The sequence below is a fragment of the Sorex fumeus genome, unplaced genomic scaffold (genome assembly GCF_029834395.1).
Source record: "Sorex fumeus unplaced genomic scaffold, SorFum_2.1 ptg000007l, whole genome shotgun sequence".
Lineage (NCBI taxonomy): Eukaryota > Metazoa > Chordata > Mammalia > Eulipotyphla > Soricidae > Sorex > Sorex fumeus.
Genome location: NW_026606064.1, coordinates 56,953,297 through 56,971,650, shown reverse-complemented (window position 1 = coordinate 56,971,650; position 18,354 = coordinate 56,953,297). Strand labels below are relative to the sequence as shown.

Genomic DNA, 18,354 nt, shown 5'->3' with positions numbered 1-18,354 from the left:
AGGAGGGGACTGAGGAAAAGGTTGGAAGCTTTGGCGAAGAATACCAGTGTCAAACCTTTATAGAATTATTATATTAAAAATTTTTAATATAGAATTATTATATTAAAAATTATTATATTCTTATATTTAAAGAATACCAGTGTCAAACCATTAGGTTAGTGCTGTGTACCCACGCAGCACTTCTCCAACTGTAATGTGCACTGAGGAGCTTGTTAAAATACAGATTCTGGTTCTGTGAGTCTCAGGAGAACCCCAGAGTCCGCGTTTCTAATAAGTGCCCTGATGTGATTGATGGAAGTAGTTGATTCCCATCTCCGCTTGGACTGGAAGGATGTCAGATGGCTGGGATTAGATCGCCCTCTAGTGGTGACTTTTCGGAAGTTTAAGGCGTTTCTACTTGAACAGGAACCAATTATAATCGAGAAAAAGGAAAATCAAGATCACCAATACCGGATTCCTTTGAAATGTTCATAACTCTTAGAATAAGACTTAATATTTATCAATATGAAAATGAATAAAATATAAAATTTCTATGTTAATTCAAAATCTTCCTTACCATATATAATTGGAGAATCTTTTATCCTGATGGGCACTTTTCAAAGACTTTATTCAACTCATTGATTCACGAGGGAGTCAAGAAATGTTCATGTTGCCTCAGAGTTTTTTCCCTTGCAGAGTAGAAAACTTATGGGCAATATAATAAATAACTGTTAAGATCATTTTTCTAGGTTAAATGAAAACTTCTGTAGTGCAAATAAATTGCAACCTTTAGGGTCATCTTCTCCAGCAAGTTTGCTTGCATTTCCACCATACTGGTTTTAAGTTAACCTTTGAAGAGTTGTAAACCAGTTCAATCAATAGCAAGTAAGTCAAAGGGCAAACAAAGACTCAAGAATCTCTCTGGCCTACTCCCATGTTTGTATAATTATTTTGTTGCCCTCACCTGCAATCAGAAATAATCTCCTTAGGCCTGGAATGATAGCACAGCAGGTAGGGCGTTTGCCTTGACTGTGGCCAAATCGGGTTCGATTTCCAGCATCCCATATGGTCCCCTGAGCACCGCTAGGAGTGATTCCTGACTGCAGAGTCAGGAGTAACCCCTATGCATTGCCGGGAGTGACCCCAAAAGCAAAAACAAACAAACAAAAACATAGAAATAATCTCCAAAGATTATTTTCAATCTAAAAAGTCTTGTCTAGTAAGATTTGCTTAGCTTTATTGTATTGGCATAGCAAGAGTGCTAATTATTAAATCAATTTGAGTTTACCCTGCAAACCTTCAGCCATATGATATGGGGCAACTACCAATTTCAGAGTCCCAAATTCACTAGATCTTCCCTGCAATACTTATTTGACTTGATTAAACAAGAAATATTTTCAAATACAACACTTTTGGTATGGTCTAGATTGTGCAGTTCATTTCCCATTATTTTCTGGTCAAAAGCAGAACAGATTAGGGGCCAAGAAATAGTACAGTGGGTTGGGCACTTGTCTTGCACATGCTGACCTGGTTTGATCCCTGGCATTCCATATGGTCCTCTGAGCACCACCAGGAGTAATTCATGATCACAGAGTCAGGAGTAACCAACGGAGCATTGCTGGTTGTGTGCCACCCCCAACACCACCAACTCTCAGGAAAAAAAAAAGAGCAGGGCAGATTGATATTATACTCACAAAATGACTATGTTATTGTGCAAAGCAAGGAAATTCAATAAAAAGTGTTTTCTGAATTTGAAGTGAAAATCAGATATCACTAAAAATGGTTGTTTTTTTTTCCATTTAGGAAAACATAGGTTACTGAATTCAGAGTTAACTGTAGCTTTAAAAGATGAGAACTGGCCGGTGGTGCGGAGACGCTTGCAAATGATTTGTTCATCTTATACTTGACCAACTAACCTTGATGATCTTGAAGATTCTTACTCAAAGTGAGAACATCAAAAGAGGCCAGAGCAAGCTCATTTTCAAACTCAATCTCACTTTGAAGGACATGCAGGCAGAAAACCCTCAAGTGCATGGAGGCCAGTACCACCCAGAAGAGTGTAAGGCTGCCCAGCGGGTGGCCATCGTCATCCCACACCGGAACCGGGGAGAAGCACCTCACTTACCTGCTCGAGCACCTCCATCCCTTCCTGCAGAGGCAGCAGCTGGAGTATGGCATGTACGTCATCTACCAGGCTGGAAGTAAAATGTTTAATTGAGCCAAACTCTTGAATGTGGATTATATATAAGCTTCAAGGATGAAAACTGGGACAGCTTCATATTCCATAATGTTGACCTGGTGCCCAAGAATGACTTGAATCTTTACAAGTGTGAGAAGCAGCCCAAGCATCTGGTGGTCGGCAGGAACAGCACCAGCTACAGGTTATGTTACAGTGGATATTTTGGGGGTGTTACTGCCCTAAGCAGAGAACAGTCTTACAAGGTGAATGAATTCTCTAACAACTACTGGGGATGGGGAGGCAAAGACAATGAGTTCAGACTCAGGGTTGAGCTTCAGAGAATGAAGATCATCTGTCCCTTGACTTACATAGGTAAATACACAATGATCTTTCACACCAGAGACCGAGGCAACGAGGTAAACAGAGGATGGATGAAGCTCTTACATCAGGTGTCAAGAGTCTGGAGGAAAGATGTATTGAATAGTTACTCATATAAATTACTCTCAGTGATTTACAACCCTTTATATATCAACATCACAGTGGATTTCTGGTCTGACCCATGACCCTGAACATTGTGCTGAAACTTGGAAGAGCTGAATGTTAGATTGCAATAATTTTGGCCCGGAGCCTTCCGTTAGTAGACCACATGAAGAACTTGTTGCAGCCAGTTTTTAAGCTGAGTTGTTCTTTTCCCTGTTTTTCATTTTCTTTTTCTTTTTTCTTTTTTTAAGTAGAGCTACTGTTGATGAAGAATGAGAGAAGACAGCTTTTTTTTAAGTTGTTTTTATCATGAGAATTAATACTATAATAGTGATACTTGAAAGACTAAGGGTAAAAGACAATTCAGAGGATATAATGAAGGCTGCTTGAGAACTCAGGTGGAAGGAAATTAAATTGGAAGTGATCCATCTTGGGTTATAAGGTAAAAGGAAATAAAATTGCTGAATATCACAGACAACATGGAATGCAGTGAGCGAGGTAGAAAGGTACTAAGCTATGGTTCTGTTACTCATTTGGTCTGTGAACATTTGCCTGTGAAGAAACAGGTCTCAGGCAAGAAGAGCACAGAAGAGGCGGGAGCAGGAAGAATCCAGATGCTCTGAACTTGGGAATGAAGAGCCGGAGGTCAGTGTCTGGGCGACAGGCCCCACCGCTGCCTTTTGTGGAGCAGTTCCCACCCAGATAGCTCTTCCCAGGACTCCCCCGGCAGAGAACACTTTCTCAAATTGTTTTTTAAGTATTTTTTGTAAAACGATTTTGTACAAGTAGGAAATGAATTAGCAGTTTACAAATGACACATTAATAATATAGCAAAAGTATCTCGAGTAAAAGATGAAAAAGCTTTTGGTGCTTAATCTTTTCTTGCCCTGTTGTTGGAAATCTACAGATGAAGTAATTTCATTCGTTCTCTGAAACCGCTCAAAAACAAAATGGGAGACTAAGGGATGACTCAGCCCATCCTTCCTGAAGGGCCCAGAGAAATGGGGTCCCACTAAAGAGAGCAGTCACCTCCTGATTGGGAAATACACTATACATGTATTTGAAAGTAAAAGTTGTTCTATAGACCTGGAAAAAAAAAAGATGAGAACTGGAGCTGGAGCAATAGCACAGCAGGTAGGGCATTTGCCTTGCACACAACCAACCAGGGTTCAATTCCCAGCATCCCATATGGTTCCCTGAGCACTACCAGGAGTAATTCCTGGGTGCAGAGCCAGGAGTAACTCCTGTGCATCGCCGGGTGTGACTCCCCCCGCCCCCCCAAAAAATCTAAAAACAACAACAACAAAAAGATGAGATCTTCCTTCAATTTCTATGAAAAATGAGAATTAATACCAAGAGTATTGCAAAAAACATGCAATTTCTCTAGTAAGGTGGAGTTCAATGCTAAAGAATTGGTTCTTTTTTAAAAAATTTTAATCTTTGGACCACACCTGGCTGTGCTTAGGGCTTCCTCCTGGCTCTGGGCTGAGTACCACCAGGTATAATCCCCCTACCCCCCACCCCCCCCCCCCAAAAAAAAAACAGAAGGAAAAGAAAAGAAAAGGAAGAAAACAGTAGTATCTGAAGGGGGAAAGTGAAATCTGCTGGGATCATCATTTAACTATATCATAAAGAGTTCATCTATATTCCCCTGAGCGTATGATGGTATTAGAGGCAGTAAGCATGTGTAACTCTCCAGTACATTCCCATAAAGCCAACACATTTGAAAAATTGATCTGAACCACATTTTACCAATATAAGCTTAACCTAGACGAGACTTGAGTGCTACTTCTAATTTAACTGGTTACCCCACCCCTTCAGGCAAATTTTACAAACTGTTGAGCTAATAAAGAAATGGAACAAACTGGAGCATACCCAATAAAGTCAGTAATTCCTAGCCTCTCTCCTGTTATGATGTGAAAGAAATAGAACTTTGCGGCTTCCTAAGGGACCAATGGGAAAATTTCAAAAGTATTTTGGGGTGAAAGACAGGTCCTTTTAAACAACAATTTTGAGATTTCATTTGAGGAGGACTAAAATGGGAAGAGTAATATTGGATATTTGGATTCTTGATTTAAAAATAGGCTGATGGGGGCCCCCAAATCACTAGTTGGTTACTTAATTCATGTGAAAAATAGTTTTATATAAATGAAGAAGGAAATGGAAGTACAACAGGGAAATTTAGCTCTTTCACAAACAAGGTATACTTTGTTTGGGGGCACTAGTCTGGTAACCAATGGGCTCTGCTGTGTAGGTACAGAATAACCTTTTAGCTGCTCCCTTTGGCAGAAACTCTATCATGTAATAGAGTGGCAAGTGTGTTCTGGCTTTGCATTAACGTGAAGGTAAGTATTCTAATAATTCCTTAATAAGTCATCAAAACTGGAGAATTTTGTCAAAATTTAGCTAGATAGGGCATATGGTGCCACCAGCAGGTCAATCTGTACCTGTGAGGCGAGTGTATCAGGAGCCTGATGGCACCTTCAGACTTCCAGATTCCCAAAAATTGCTGCTGTGCCTTTGGCCAGACCCCAAAAACTTGGGGCAAAGTTTACCAAGAAAACAAACGGCCGAAAGTTAGGTATGTGGGAGACACACCCCAAAACCACCTCTGGCTCAGCTATATAATTGGAGGCATGGCCTCTCTGGTTCCTGATTGAACTGCTTAATGGCCGTGATCCCAGAGACTCAGAAACGAATCTCAGAACCCAAAGGCCTTTGGCAGAAATGCGTCCTGTTCCTGCAGTAGGTTACTGGTGCTGGGCCACTCCAGGTGGGAATAGGTTTTGTGCCTTGGCCTGTTCCCCCTGGCAGCCTGATGGCTGCCATCCTCCAGAGGCCACTGGTCAGTCAGATTTGGGCCTGCAGTGATGAGACACGCAGGGCCTCATGGGATGGGGGTGGAGCCGGTTCTGTCCTCCTCACCCCAACAAGACCCCAAGTCATCGCCCACGAACAGCCTCTCTGACTCCTGATCAAGCTGCTTAATGGCCATGATCTCAGAGACTCAGGAGCAAATCTCAGAACCTAGCAGGTTTTGGCAGAAATCCCTCCAGATTTAAGTGTTAAAATTTCAGAATTTCAAAATCACGTGGCCGCTTCTGCAGACACGCAACATCATATGTTATTCATAACCAGCAATAGAAAACAAATTGTCTACTGTTGCCTTTTCAGCAGATCTGAGTGTTGGGGTAAAATCTCAAATAATAATGGTGGGTCCGGTGTCAAAATATTGAATGTGATCAAAGTAGAGAGAGAGTATTGTGGAAATCATCTGCCCCACAGGTAGGGGGAGGGTGTGGAATGGGGGTATACTGGGGTTCTTGAGGGTGGAGAATGGGCACTGGTGAAGGTATGGGTGTTTCATTGTATGGCCGAGACTTGGACCTGAAAGCTTTGTAACTGCTCTCACAGTGATTCAATAAATAAAATTATAAAAAATGAAAAAAAAAAAGTAAGGTGGAGTTCATGCACAATTCAATCAGCTTATCAGTGGCTGAATAAATAGCAGTACTCCGACATAAAATCAAACCTCCCGAAAGAAAGATGGCGGCTGCACGGGAGCCTTGTGGACAGCAGGTTTGAGCCGGGGGTGGCATGGGAAGGGGGGCGTTCCGGTCCGTCCTTCACGCCCGACCCAGGTCGCCAGCTGCCCCCCACGAGCGGCTCTCCAGCACGGCCACGGCCCCGGAGGCACAAGGACTTAGCACAGAGAGCCACCCGCTTGGAGCAGAAAAGAAAATGGACTATGTGTTAAACCGCGCCACCATGCCTGCCCGGAGGGGAAAGGGTGTTGTCCCACCCCCCACCCCCCCACCCCCCCGCTCCTCTCTGGAAAGAAAGATGGCGGCCGCACGGGAGCCTTGTGGACAGCAGGTTTGAGCCGGGGGCGGGGGGCGGCAGGGGCCTCATGGGAAGGGGGGCGTTCTGGGCCGTCCTTCACGCCCGACCGAGGTCACCAGCTGCTCCCCACAAGCGGCTCTCCGGCACGGCCATGACTCCAGAGCACAGAAACCAATCTCTTAACTATCTAACTTTTAATAGAAATACTTCCAGGGTTAATAAGTAAAACAGCAGAAATCCAAAACCGCACGGCCGCAATAGCGGCCGCGCGACATCATTTTATTCTTAAACCAAGCTGTAGAAAGCAAATCATTTCACAACGCTGTTTCAGCATATCTAATTGGGGGGGGGTCATAAACTCTAAACAATAATTGTGCATGTTCTATCGAAACAATGTATCTAGTCAAAGTAGATAGAGTATTAACTAGAACTCATCTGCCACACAGGAATTGGGAGGGGTGGGAGGTGGGGTTCTATTGGGGTTCACGGTTAAAAATAAGTATTGGTAAAGGGAAATGTGTTTGATACTTACATGACTGAGACCTAAACCCGAAAGCTCTGTAACTTTTCCCACAGTGATTCAATAAAGAAATAAATTATTAAAAAAAATCAAACCTCTCTTCCTCCACTCTCAACAATTTATAACTCACTTAGTTTATCCTTTATTATCACTTGATCACTTGACATCCCGTTACTCATCAATTTGCTCGAGCGGGCACCAGTAACGTCTCCATTCGTCCCTGTTGCATGCTACTGTAGCCCAATGGCATCTGCTCATTCTAGGAACATGAAGAGCCTCAAACCGATCGTTCAGGGTCTTGATGAAGAAGTCTGAACATCTCATAGGTGGGTGGCCATGCGATCTTTTGACATCCTGTGGAATCCAGTTGGTAATGGCTCTAGTCCAGCAGTCATCTCCAAATCTCATTGCGTGTCCAGCTCATCTGATTTTCAGTGCCTTGGCAAACGAGACAGCGTCCCTGATTCTTGACTATCGATGGAGGTCGGAACTCTGGATTCTTTCTCTCATTTGAGTGAAGCAGGTTGCTCCAAGCATAGCTCTTTTGATTTCTCTTTGGGAGGCCCCAATAGCATTCTCATGCTTTTTTCGTAGGGCCCAGGTCTCTGAGACGTATGTTAATGCAGGAAGAACGGTGGAATCGAAGAGATATGCCTGGAGTTGGAGGTTCTTCGTCCTCTTAACTATTTCTTCGACGCTCTTGAAGGCGTTCCAAGCCGCTCTCTTCATCCTGTGCAACTCAGGTGCCAGGTCATTCATCATGTTGACTTCTCGACCTAGGTACACATAACTGCTGCATTCCGAGATGGTTGTTCCATTGAGAGTGAATGGAACATCAGGAACGAGACTGTTTCTCATAAACATTGTCTTCGTGAGATTCAGCTGGAGTCCGACCTTTCCACACTCACGGTCGAAGTTGGCCAGCATTTGTGCCACTTGGCTAATGTTTGATGTTATTAGACCCTTGTCATCAGCAAAGCGGAGGTGGTATAGCTGCCAACCATCTATCTTCACTCCCATTCCTCCCCATTTGAGTCGTCACATGACATTCTCGAGGGTGGCACTGAAGAGTTTTGGTGAAATGGTATCACCCTGCCAAACCCCTCTCTGGACATAGATGATCACTTCTTTGTAGAATGGTGAGATCCTGGTAGTGAATCCATAATACAGCTCACAGAGGATCCTAATGTATTGAGTTTGAATGCCCCGGTTGGCTAGAGTTTCTATGACTGCTTCCGTCTCAACAGAATCAAAGGCCTTCTTTAAATCAATGAACGTTAGACAAAGCCACATCTTGAACTCCCAAGAAACCTCAATGAGCTTGGTTATTGTATGGATAGGGTTGATCGTAATGAATCCTTTGCAGAACCTGGCTTGCTTGCATGGTTGTCCTTCATCTAGTGTTCTGCCAATCCTATTCAGGATTACTCGAGTGAACAGCTTATAGACGACAGACAACAGGCAGATCGGGTGATAGTTGCAAATGTTGTGGATGTCCCCCTTCTTGTGCAGTCCTGTTGGTTTTCCATTGGGACGGAAACTTGCATTCAGACAAGTAGCTTGTGAAGAGCCGAGCCAGTGTATTGATGAGTACCAACGGCAAATTCTTCAGGTGTTCAGGTCTGACCTTGTCTGGGCCAGGTACTGTTTGCTTTTTTAAAAATTTTTATTTATTTATTTATTTATTTTATTAGTGAAACACCATGAGGTACAGTTATAGACTTATAAATTTTCGTGCTTGGGTTTCAGTTATATAATGATCAAGTACCCATCCCTCCACCAGTGCCCATACTCCATCACCACGGGTCCCAGCATCCCTCCCACCCCCCATCCCCCCTGTCTCATCCTGCTTCTGTGGCAGGGCATTCCCCTGTGTTCTCTCTCTCTTCTTTTGGGTACTGTGTTTTGCAAGAGAGGCATTGAGTGGCAATCATGTTTGGTCTATAGACTACTTTCAGCATGCTTCTCCCACCCTGGGAGGATCCTCACAACACCCTTTATTTGGTGCTCTCTTCTCTATCTGAGCTTCCTTTTCCCCTAGCACGTGTGGCTGGCCTCCAAGTCATGGAGCAAGATTCCTGTTACTAATCTCAGCCATATCTGGGTGTTAGTCTCCCATTTTGTTGCTTTATGTTCCCCAGATGAATGCCATCTTTCTGTGTCTATCCCGCTCTTTCTGACTCATTTCGCTTAACATGATACTTTCCATGTAGTACCACTTGTATGTAAGTTTCACAACTTCATCTTTTCTAACAGCTACATAGTACTCCATTGTGTAAATGTACCAAAGTTTCTTTAACCAGTCATCTGTTCTCGGGCACTCAGGTTTTTTCCAGATTCTGGCTATTGTAAAGAGTGCTGCAATGAACAAACAATTGCAGATGTCACTTTGACTACACCTTTTTGCCTCTCTGGGATATATTCCCAGGAGTGCTACTGCTGGATCAAATGGGAGCTCAATTTCTAATTTTTTGAGAATCGTCCATAATGTTTTCCAAAAGGGTTGGACCAGCGGTATTCCCACCAGCAGTGAAGGAGGGTCCCTTTCTCGCCACATCAGCGCCAGCACCAGTTGCTTTTGTTCTTGTGGATGTGGACCAATCTCTGTGGTGTGAAATGACATCTCATTGTTGTTTTGATCTGCATCTCTCTGATGATTAGTGATGTAGAACATTTTCTCATGTGCCTTTTTGCCATTCAGATTTCTTCTTTGAGAAAGTTTCTGTTCATTTCCTTGCCCCATTTTTTGATGGGGTTGGGTGATTTCTTCTTGTGGAGTTCAATCAGTACCTTGTATATCCTTGAACTGTTCGCTTCTTTGCCCACGAAATGGTGTGTTGGATTTAGGAAGGGAGAATGTTGGGAACGACATATTCATCCTGTGAAATTTGGTATGTGTGCAGGTGGACATGGCTATCAAAGAGATCTGAGTAGAAGTCATGGATAATCTTCTCCATTGCCCTTCTGAAAGATGTGATAGATCCATCAGGGTGTCGGAGGGCAATCATCTTGGTCTCGTAGTTGGCGAATAATAGGCGGGCATTGCGAATGCTTTCCCCTGCTTCTGCCGCATCTGCCAGCACTGCTGCTCTTCTCTCTTTGAGGTCTTCCTTTATTGCTTCTCTGCACTGTTTTGTGAGCTTGGACATTCGCTTGTGGTTGCCTAAGGCATGCACCAAGCCACATTGGCAAATAAGCTCAAGAGTTTTCAAAGACAGGCATTTTTTGTGGCTATCACTCTCTTGGCGTACCTCGCACAATCATGGAGGTGTTGAACCAGCAGATTGTTCTACTCGTCAATGTTGTCAATGACGGCATCTTCCCATGTTGCCGCAATAGTGCCAAAGAGTTCCCAGTTGGTAGTCGTTCTGTGGGTTCTCTTCTTAAACTTTGCAGCCCTTTCTCCCTGCTATGTGAAGTAGAATTTTGCATGAAGGAGACGATGGTCCGATCCCATTTGGAATTTTGGAACAACAACTACGTCGGTAAGGCAAAACCGTCAATCAAATATGATGTGGAGACAAATGGAGATGTTACTGGCGCCCGCTCGAGCAAATCGATGAGTAACGGAATGTCAAGTGATCAAGTGATTGATAATAATAAAATGACTAAGGGTTAAAAAAAATTAAGGCCAACAAACTCCTCTGGGCCTCGGTCGTTGAGACTGTATGAAGTGTTTCCCTAGTGTGTTCCTTCACAGGCTGATACAAGAAAGATAACATGAAGCTAAACCCTTTTGCAACTCAGCAAAACATTAGCCCACAGGAAATGACTTGATTCTGGTGCCCAGAAGTCTGCAACATGCCTTTTCTAAAACTATATGCTTTCCAGTCCTTTTTCTATACAAACTGCTTGTAAGCATGTAGGCAAGATGGGTCCCTAGGACAGAGCTGCTGTTTTCCAGCCACCCAGCATGAGGCTAATACAGTTCTCTTTTTCTCCCCCCACCCTCACTCTTCTCTTCTTGCTTGCTTGCTTGCTTTCTCTGGCTGTGCTTAGGGCTCAGGGCTTACTCCTGGTTCTGTGCTCAGAGATCACATATGCTCACGATACCATATGTGGTACTGGAGATTGAACCCAGGTAGACTGCATGCAAGGTAAGTGCTTTATCCGTTATACTATCTCTCTGGCCCCTGAGCTCTTTCTTGATGAACCAGAACATCAATAATACAGATATTCAGAGGATAATAAATGGATACTATGAATATCTTGTGCTCACTAGTTTAAAACATAGACTCATATACTGATTTTTTAGTTTTCAAAAACATAAAAAATAGATCATCTGAAAGTATCTGAAACTCCATAGATAATCACTAATAACTTTATTATTTTAATGTTTTATTTTCCTTGAGATTCTATAGTTTACAAAAATATTAATAATGGTTTCTCATGCACATAATTCTGACACCACACCCATCACCTTCCCTCTCCCAAGGGCTCCAATAATAATCCTTACAGCCCACAGCCCCAACTCAATTGTGTGAAACAGTTCTTCCACTATATTGCCTCTAGCCCTTTGTTGTTACCTTGCTGTGTATTGTTAAGTCCTGCATATGAGTGAGATCATTCTGTATCTATCCCTTTTCTTCTGTCTGACTTGACTGCATGTAAGAGACTAACCTTAAGATAAAACTAAAGCCTGACTGCATGTAAGAGGCTAACCTTAAGATAAAACTAAGGTCTGACTCTAGACCCAGGATTCTCCACATGCCTTCTCCTGAGCAGAGGGGTAGAGTGAAGGATTTCAGATTCCCATATGTAAACCCTAACTCTGTACCTTCCTACCTGTCTCATTTTGATTGGATTAGTAAATTTCTCTGTGCCCTAGCTTTCTTGTCTAAACCATTGAATAACAGTAGCATTTACACCTTAAGATTTTCAAGAGCATTGAATGAATCTATGTGAAGTTCTTAGACCACGGAGTTCTTGGTAATTGCTCAAAAAATGTTAATTGTTATCAACACGATATTAAAGAATTACCTAAACTTGAGTGAGGGTAGAGTAAATGGAGAAAAACTATAGTGATGAAAAGACTGTACAATTTGATCCACTTAAGTAGGTATGTGGTGAGTATTTAATGCTGTAAATCTAGAGACACTGTAACCAAGTTGTTGAAAACCATTTCTAGAAAGCTTGAGTAGGATCTTTTGTACGTGTGTGAGTGTGTGTGTGTGTGTGTGTGGTCTTTATTGCTGTTGCTATAAGCAGTGAATTTTCAGTTTACAATGCAAATTCAGTAAACATTTCTTATTTTATTTTGCGCAATCAACTTAAAAACATAAAAAAGATTTGGCCACGTGTTCCAAAAAGAAAACCTGATTTTGCACTGCATGTGCAGAAGCACTGTTGTAGTCTCTGGTTCCGCCAATGTTTATTGTGCATTATGCTTTGCTTCAATTGGCATAATTTCATGCTACATTAGTCATACAAGGAGCATTCATGGCGAATGACATCTAGCAGTTTTACTTAGCAAAGATGCCAGGTGTGTGGTGTTGGAAAATTGTAATGGGAAGATTCTAACCTTGTTCACAGAGCACCCTACTTACCCAAAACATTATTTTAACATCTGTTCGAGTCACATTCATTAGCAGGCATTTGCAGCATTGTGAATGGAATACTGATTTCCAAAGACAAGGCAATCAACAGTTGCTTGATTTGGAAACCAAATGGTTCCTGTTATTTTGCATGACAGTCTCCGAATGTGGTTGCAGAGAATGCTGTTCTGGTTTGACTGGGAGACGTGGAACTGACTGCAGGACTGTCTAGAAATCTGGGAGAGAGTGGGCAAGAGCAAGCTGGAAGACCTACCCCTCCAGTCCCGCTCCTCTTCATCTCCAACCCCCAGCTTCCACTCCAATCTGCCAGTCCTCTCCCTAAAATCAGCGTCGGGCTCTAGTGCTACACTTGGGTATCTTGTCTCTCTGCTCCATTGATTTCTTCACATTGCATCTGCTTGAGAGATTTTCATGCCAATCTTCACAGAACAAATTATTGGATCCTGTGACTTTCACGCTCAGATGTTGGCGCTTGGCACATAGAATAAGGTCCTCGGGCTGTTTCCAGTTACCACCACCCTCATCACCCCCCTTAAGATTCAACCTCACTTTTCTACCCAATTGTTTTCTTTCTTTTTTGAGGGGAGGTGCGGGGAACACACCTGGTGATGCTCAGGGCTCACTCCGGGTTCTGCACTCGGCATCACTCTCGACAGAACTAGGGGACCACGTGGAGAGCCAGGAATCGAACCTGGGTCCGCCACATGCAAGGGAAACTCCTTTCCACCTGTACTAGCTCTCTGTATCCCCCAATTGTTTTCTTCTGTAAAAAATTTCCTGATGCTGTGAAACCCTGGATTCCATCCGAGAGAGAGAGAGAGAGAGAGAGAGAGAGAGAGAGAGAGAGAGAAAGAAAGAATTCCATGACTTCAGATATAGGTCTATGCCAGCACACCTTAACACCATCAGAATTCACACACAGCTCCATATAAGAAACAAAGTAATTTATTTTTGTTTAAGCTGTTTAGCTTATTTTCTTCCCCTAAAATAGTAAGTCCTTGAAAGCAGAGGTTATATCCTTCTCATCTTTGAATTTCCAAGACCTACCTTGGTATGGGTAAGATATATCTTTTTGTTGAATAAATTATAAATGAAATAATTAAATACAGACTATCATGACATCGCTGGAAAAATTTTTCTGAATAGTAGCTAGCTTTGGGGTATTTACTAATAACTAAACAGTTGGCAATTTTTTATTCATTATGTTGGTATACCTCCCAAATCAGTGTATACCAGTGTATACTATCATGTGATGTCAGCAATATAGTATTTAATCAAATTTATCAAAATGTTCTCCAATGAGAAGAAAATAAATGAGTAAGATTAGTCAGGACATAAAGATATTCATCTAAATTTCACATATCTTAAAAAATTTGAGGATTGAGCTGCATTAATGAGAATATTTTAGTTTTCATGTAAACTTGCGCCAAAAATTCTAATTCACATGCATTCATAGTTTGAGAGTGATTATGCATAATTTACTTTTTTGACAGTTCCTAACAAAAATGATGTAAACGATTTTTGTTCAGCACATTTTAGTTAAAAGAAGCCATCTGAATAAATTACTAGAATTTTTACTCATGTCAAGTTATTTGGTAATGACACCTAAAATGATGGGGAAAATAAACATTTCTTATTCGTAGGAGACTGCCAAACAGAATGGGTAAAGCACTTAAAAGCCTTTTTTCCCCCTTGGCCCACACTGTCAATGCTTAGGAATTACTCCTGAATCTTCACTCAGGATTTACTCCTGATGGTGCTCAGGGGACCATCTGGGATGCCAGGGACTGAATCCATATCAGCTTCATGCAAGGCAAGATTCCACTGTACTATCACTCCAGTCCCACAAGCATCTTTATTATTATTATTATTATTATTAAGTGGTTGAAATCTATTTTTAGTTTGGCATTGCCCTCACAGTATTTTTTTTAATTTTATTTTATTGAATCACCGTGAGATATAGTTACAAGCTTTCATGTTTGAGTTACAATAACACAACGATCAAACACCCATCCCTCCACCAGTGCACATTCCCCACCAGTAATATCCCCAGTATACTCCTACTTTCCCACCCTTCCACTGCCTCCATGGCAGACAATATTCCTCATTCTCTCTACTTTTGGGCATTATGGTTTGCAATGCAGATACTGAGAGGTTATCATGATTTTTCCTTTATCTACTTTCAGCACACACCTCGCAGTATCTTTGACTGAGTTCAAAATCAAGTTGATCAACCAGCATAAGGAACCACACACACAGTGACCAAAGAGCGTCACCTCTCCAACATCACTTTGTGGCATCTGGTATACTTTGTAGTACCTGCTATTCAGAGGAACAAGTGTATCTGCAAGTTATGTGACTCAGAGGTCATCAGGAAGAGAGCAAAGACCATGAAAGACAGGGCAATGAAAGATGAGATTTTTGTCTTGACCAAACAATTTTTTTTGATTCCCAGTTATTACTCATTATAATTATTAAGCTTTGCAAAAGTTAGGATCCTGATTTGTGAAATGAGGATGTTTGCACTGCAAACACTGACCAAGGGATGTAGTTCATTAACAGAACACAGAGCGCATGCATTAGGCCCTGGGTCCAGTTCCCAGCAGTAAAAAAAGAAAAGGAAAGGAAAGGAAGAAAGGAAGGAAGGAAGGAAGGAAGGAAGGAAGGGAGGGAGGGAGAGAGGGAGGGAGGGAGGGAGGGAGGGAGGAAGGAAGGAAGGAAGGAAGGAAGGAAGGAAGGAAGGAAGGAAGGAAGGAGCGAGCTAGTTCAGAATCTCTTCAGCGTTCAGGCCAGCAGAAGTTAGTTGATGTGCCCAAAGAGAGCAGAATCCTGCTGCCCAGAGATCTTGTGAAGGTCTCACTCAAGCAATGATGCGTTTTTTTTTATCCTTATTGCATCTAGATTAAGAACTAAATTTCATCTCAAGATAGCCTGAGCAGGGAAGTGCTCACCCTCCAGAGAGAGGAAATGGGTTATTTCTTCCTTTTCCCCAAACTTGTAGTACTTGGGGAACATCTACCAACAGAAACCAGAAGAGCAAGAATGGAAATGAATATGCAATGTATTGTTTGAAGTGCCTAAGAAAGAGAATATAAATCTTGATAGGGATAGTTTCTTATTTGTGTTGGTTGGTGGTTTGGATCACACCTGACAATGCTCAGGAGTTATTCCTGGCTCTAAACACATGTATAACCCTGGATGATGCTCAGGAACCACATGTGGCACTAAGGATCGAACTGGGCTTGACTGGATGCAATGCAAGTGTTTTAATCCCTGTATTATCTCTCTGGTCCAAAGGAGCCAGTTTATCAGCATGAGGTCTCCTGTATTTCAGGAGTTAACATTTTGGCAAGGATGCCCCTGGTCAGTCCTAAGGCATTACTTGAATTGCCCTTTGAAACTTGGAGATAATAATGGCCCCAATAAATGAAATAAAGTTGCTCAAACAGAACATCAGAAAGAGTTCAAGTAGTTCAGAGGACAGGTCATTCCAGAATGGTTTCATCATGTAGAACCAGAAAACCCACCAGCATTATGTTCACTGGGAGTAATACAAAGGATTAAGTGTTTTGCATGTACTGACCACTCCTATTATCAATAAGATGATGCAGATTAAAGCTGCAATAAGACATAAGTTTACGTTCATAAAAAGTTTAGCAACTCCTTTCATTCTACAGTTGATTTCCTGTTAACTTTCCTGAGATCCTCACAAAGGATATTAGAGCTGCTCTTATGATTAGACAACTTTTGCAGACCATCCTTTCTCACTTGAAAATGTTTTGTCAGATGGAATAATGTTTCTACTCTCCAACCCAGCAAGTCCAAGCTCTTCTATACTCCTCTGCTTTTGAACACAATTTAACTCATTTAGTATTTTATCGTTCATGTAGAAGACACTTCCCACATTGTTGCAATAGTGCCAAAGAGCTCCCAGTTGGTGGTCAGTCTGGGAGTTCTGTTCTTAAACTTTGCAGTCCTTTCTACTCTCTCCGTGAAGTAGAATTTTGCACAAAGGAGACAGTGGTCTGATCCCGTTTGGAATTTTGTGACAACAGCCACATTGGTCAGGCAAAACCGATGATTGAATATAATGTGGTCAATTTCATTGTGGAATTTTCAACCACGAGACTCCCATGTCCATTTTTCAGATTTGGCCTTCTGGAACTGTGTATTACCATGGATGGTCTTGATCAACATGATGAACTCAGACAGTTTCTTACCCTGTTCATTCCATTCCATTGGGTCCTGATGTGGAGTTCTTTGGGTAACCTTCTCAGTCCTATGTTGGCATTAAAATCACTCACAATGATTTTATAGAAGGTGTGGTCTTCTTTATAGAACTTCTCCAGCTCCATGTAGAACTTCTCAATTTCTTCTCCATCGTAGTTGGATGTTGCTGCATAGATGACGAAGATAGAAAATGCTGTCAGTGAGCCACAATGTTATTGACAACCTCGACGAGGAATATCATTGACTGGTTCAGCAACTCCATGACTGTGCGAGGAATGACGAGATTAGGAAAGCCACAAAATGACGCCTGTCTTCAGAAGCTCTCGAGCTTATTCACCAACATGGTTTGGCGCGAGCCTCAGGCAACCACAAGCTAATGTTCAAGCTCGCAAAACTGTGCAGAGAAGCAATAAGGAAGACCTCAAAGAGAGAAGAACAGCAGTGTTGGCAGATGTGGCAGAAGCTGGAAAAAGCATTTGCAATGCTCGCCTGTCCTTTGCCAACTACAAGACCAAGATGACTGACCTCCGATGTCTTGATAGATCTATCACAACTTCCAGAAGGACAGTGAAGAAGATTATCCACAACTTCTATTCGAATCTCTTCAATAGCCATGTCCACCTGCCCACATACCAAATTCCGCAGGATGGATATGTCGTTCCCAACATTCTCCCTTCCGAAATCCGACACGCCATTTCGCTGGTAAAGAAGTGAAGAGCATCCGGCCCAGACAAGGTCAGACCCTAATACCTGAAGAATCTGCCACCAGTACTCATCAATACACTGGCTTGGCTGTTCACACGCTACCTGTCTGAACACAAGATTCTGTCCAAATGGAAAATCAGCAGGACCATTCTGTTATACAATAAGGGAGACATCCATGACATCGGTAACTATCGCCCGATCTCATCCAGAATAGAATAGGCAGAACACTAGATGAAGGACAACCATGTGAGCAAGCCGGGTTCCGAAAAGGATTCGGCACAATCGACCATATCCACATGATAACCAAACTCATGAGGTTTTGCAAGAGTTCAAGATGCCGCTCTGTCTAATGTTCATCAATTTAAAGGAGGCTTTTGATTCTGTTGAGACAGAAGCAGTCATCAAAGCCCTAGCCAAATAGGGTGTTCAAACTCAGTACATCAGGATCCTCCATGAACTGTACTACGGATTCACCACCAGGATCTCACCATTCTACAAGGAAGTGATCATCAATGTCAAGAGAGGGGTTCAGCAGGGTGATACCATTTCACCAAAACTCTTCAGTGCCATCCTCGAGAACATCATGTGAAGACTGGAATGGGAAGAAATGGGAGTGAAGATAGACAGCTGGCAACTACACCACCTCTGCTTTGCTGATGACATCATTCTAATAACACCAAACATTAGCCAGGCAGCACAAATGCTGGCCAACTGCAACTGTGAGTGTGGAAAGGTCAGACTGCAGCTGAATCTCACCAAGACAATGTTCATGAAAAATGAGCTAGTCCCTGACATTCCATTTGCTTCAACGTTAACAAACATCCTCGAATGCAGCAGCTATGTGTACCTGGGTTGAGAACTCA

The 18,354-nt window shown here is 42.4% G+C and overlaps 1 pseudogene; it reads left to right on the top strand.

Moving 5' to 3' along the window:
* The first annotated feature begins 1,899 nt into the window (after nt 1–1,899).
* Nucleotides 1,900–2,868, top strand: LOC130016404 (beta-1,4-galactosyltransferase 4-like; annotated as a pseudogene).
* Nucleotides 2,869–18,354: the final 15,486 nt, after the last annotated feature.